The sequence below is a fragment of the Bidens hawaiensis genome, unplaced genomic scaffold (genome assembly GCF_021521415.1).
Source record: "Bidens hawaiensis isolate Kalapana, Puna unplaced genomic scaffold, B.hawaiensis_p1.1 tig00078787_1, whole genome shotgun sequence".
NCBI lineage: Eukaryota > Viridiplantae > Streptophyta > Magnoliopsida > Asterales > Asteraceae > Bidens > Bidens hawaiensis.
The window spans coordinates 3,304-7,385 of record NW_027503490.1 but is presented as its reverse complement, the minus strand read 5'-3'; the positions used below and the strand labels follow the sequence as shown (position 1 = coordinate 7,385).

At 33.3% G+C, this 4,082-nt stretch overlaps 1 pseudogene; it reads right to left on the bottom strand.

Annotated features, from left to right (window-relative positions):
- Positions 1-258: 258 nt before the first annotated feature.
- LOC143606998 (putative membrane-associated kinase regulator 4) lies at positions 259-1,171 on the bottom strand (annotated as a pseudogene).
- Positions 1,172-4,082: the final 2,911 nt, after the last annotated feature.

Below are 4,082 nucleotides of genomic sequence, written 5' to 3'. Positions count from 1 at the left end.
ACAACAACACAACACAATGCAATAAAACACATTAAACAATTTCAATGAAAATATGATATGTGAAATGATAAAAGTTTTGATTTCTTATTAGTAGACAAAATTTTGCTCAATTAACATTTCAAAGTATAATATAAGTAGTGCATAACAAAATAATGTTTTATTTGAATTCTTATGGACATATTGAAAAAGGGCACCATATGTTAATACCATCATAAAACAAAGAAAATAAACTTGTAAACAGAAAAAAAATGGTTTCAACAACACTGATCATTACAAGGTACATTTTGGAAGAAACATAGGAATATTAATTCTTGAATTAAAAACCTCTTGGGATTTTTTACAATGGTCAATGGCTGCTTCAATTGAACCTTCAAGCTCTGAATCAACACTGCTATTCCTCTTTAACATTTGTAACTCATAAATCCCATTAGAATAATTAAAAGAAGACGACGAAGAAGACGAAGAAGATGATGATGATGTTGAAGAAGTTGAACACTTTCTCTTAATTGCCCCTGAAAAAGACTTCCTTTGGTTGCATTTACTATCAAAAACATCCTCATTCCTTTGTTCTTCAATACCCTTTAAGACATTTGCTAAAGTTGGATACTTTCTTGTTTGAATTTGATCAAAACTAATCTTTTTATTCACTTTCAAATCTTGTTCAGTTTGTTGTTTAGCACAACCAGATTTGTTAAACAAAGATTTGAGATAAGATCTTGAAGCTTTAAAAGATTTTAATAACCTAAGCTTCTTTGACCATGGACCATTGTACTTTTTCGGGTGATCGCCTATGCATTCGGTTGATTCGGTTGACCATTCGAAGAAATATTCGTCCGGGGTTAGTTCGGTACTGACCCTACAAGATTCAGCAGGAGATATATGCATGATTGGACCATTGGTGTAGAAAATGTAATGAATTCTTCATCTTCTTTAAATTTAGCATTTTCCAAAAGTGATTTAACCATTTGTACTCTAGGAGAAGGTGAAGTGGAAGTAGTCTGCCTTTGTAAAAAAGCTCATCAGCAGGTGAATTTGAATGGATAATGGAATTAGTAGCCATTTGAAATTCAAACTCTTTGCTACATGATGATGATGAACTAATTACTTCCATATCTATGAACTCTTCATCTTCATAATTGCATGATAAAAGATTGATGCCATTTTGTGGTGTTTTTTACTTTTTAGTGAATGTGAGCTTGTGTGGGAAGGTTATGGGGTGTGTGAGTGTCAAGACTCAAGAGCATCATTTACAGGCTTAAAGTAGAGAAGGTGACAAGTTAGAAACTTTTAAAGATATAAAATGAAAAAAAAAAATGTCAGATATGTTTTTGTTATTTTCAAGTAAGCTTTTCTTGAAGGCTTTCAAGCAAGAATGGTCCGTTTTTTCTAGATTGACCAAGCAATGAAAAGAAAGTACCTTTTGCTAATCTTGTTGTACAATTTACACAAAAGTGGATTGAGGTGAAAAGGCCACTTTTTTCATTATGAGAGAGCTTATTTGGTGTGTGATATTATGATGATTCATTACCTTCACCAACAAGAATGAGGACACATAATTTATTCACAAAGAAGAGGGCACACTTCTTGTTTGGACCTAGTACAAGTTTCTTATGCATAAATATATATAACACTTATGTGATATTCTCAATCTATTTCTAGGTACACAAGGATACATGCAACCCATCAAGTGTTTAGCAACAAGGGTGTTTCACAAAACAAAGTTCACATATAAAACTGGTTCATAAACAAGAGTTGGGGTCAGAAAGATAATATGTTATAATGTATTTATGTCGGAACGGCTTATTTTAAAATTTTTAAAGTATCAAATTCTGTTAGGTTACCGAATTGAGTTCGGGTTGAAAATATTTATATAAGGAAAAGTATCAAAGGATTATTAACATAATAATTATAGCAGGTCCTTTATTTATGTGTATTTATATAGATTGGAAACGATAATTTAACTTAAAATATTCTAGAGTATATTATTAAAAGTCTAGAAAGACTAAAATGTATATACGAGCCTATGACCATCGCAAAAAAACAAAATTATTGCATTTCATTGCGATGAAAGTTATACAATCAATCAAATTGAATCGCAATAAAAGGAAGATTTACGAGGAAAAAAAATACTTGCACATGATGCAATAGCGATTGTAACTTACTTTTAAGTTGGTATTAGTTGTGTTATTAATATTATTGAATTCTTTTAATTCTTGTTGTTTATGAGACTTGAACTCAAAATCTCTCTTTTCAAACTCAAATACTTTTATGTTTTTGCCTTTGCCAAAGGGCCACAACCTTATTATTGGTTATCATGGTGTTATTAATATTGGGAATTTGACCCTAACTTAAAAAAAAAAAAAAAAAAAAGATGTCCATTTTCCCATATACCTTGGTTAGTACTCTCATATTTCTTTGGACATGGTCTGGATAGATGACATATTCACGGGTCTCTACAAATTGATTCGGTTAACTCAACATATGGGTTTAAGTATGTGTTTAATAACTAGTAACTTGTATTATTTTTAATCATTTGTAAATTGTAACATTTAAGTACATATTTTCAATGACAAGTTTTTCAATTCGTAATTAATGACTTTTGAGAATTAATTATTTTTACAAGGCCAGGTTGCAAATTACCTATTGGTCCCCACTTTCACACTCAACTTTTAAGAGATGAAACTACAATAATATCGAGACTTGAAAGCAATATGTAAGAAAACAAAACGCCTAGGCCTAGCTACGATTCTATATATCAAAGAAGAGTAGTCCAAAAGTATGCATAATTTCTGCATTTTTTCATTCCTATGTTTATTTTCTCTTTTTCTCAATCAGTCAATTGTTAGCATCTAGGTGGGGCTGCTGTTAAAATGATAAGCTACTAGCTAGGATGCCTAATGAGTAAATTTTCATTTATTGACATGACTTCAAATTTGAACGAATATGTTCAAATGTTCGACTTGTGTAGGCAATTTTCCTCATACATGTGTGACATACAGTGTTATAAAAATCGTTATTCGCTAGTTGGGCGGTGGGGTGGGGACTAACGATTAATCGGGATTAGTCGAGATTAATCGGGATTAGTCGAGATCGGACTTAATGTCAGTTTTATATATAAATGCACACATTTTTATATGTAGTTTTCACTTTTATACATAACAAACATATTTTGGTTGGAATCTCGCTTGAAATCGGGGGTTTTGCTAAAATCTCCAGCGGGAAGAAACGGCTGATTTTTGTCGGAATCTCACTGGAAACCGTTGTTTTTTGTCCGAATCTTGCTGGAAGCCGCCAATTTTGGCCTGATTTGACCGGGAAACTGCCAATTTGGCTGGATTTTACCATTGGCCGACTAGCCCGAAATTAATCAGTGAAGTAGGGGCTAGCGATTAATCAAAGATTAATCGGTGATTAGTCGGGATTTTTGCAACATCGGTGACAGGGAAATAATCGTAACTAAAAAAATACATGTTTTGGTTAGTGGGGTGCAAAAAAACCCGGTTTCCCTGAACCAGAATCGGTTATTAACCGAAAGCGTTTTCGGTTATTAACCGTTAGCACAAAAACTAGTCCCAACTTAACCGAAACCAATTTCGTTTATTAAACGCTATCACAAAAACCGGTCCCAACCTGATTCTAACCGGTGGTTCCTAATTGGTTTTGAGTATTGAGCATATACGCGGTTAATCAAAACTGATTTTTAGGTTTTTTTTTTATTATTTCTTACAAAAACACTGTTTTTTTTTCTTGGTTTTTTACACGTTAACCTTTTAACCGGTTTCGGTTATAACCTAATCGGTTTAATAGGTTAGGGATTTCGAGATACAAAAACCTGTTATTAACCGAAGCGGCCTTTGGGCGTTGACCAAAACCAAAAACCTGTTGTGTTCAGTTAATAACCGATTAACAATCTTGTGCATCTCCAGTTTTAGTTATAACTAGACGGGTGCACGCGCGATGCAGCGGGGTGCGTGCACAAACACAATTGAACGCGTAACCGTGTTGCCTTACAGCTGTTATGTGGCACAATACACGCATTGATCGGTCGTGGCACGTGTAAACAATGTCATCCACGTAACTAA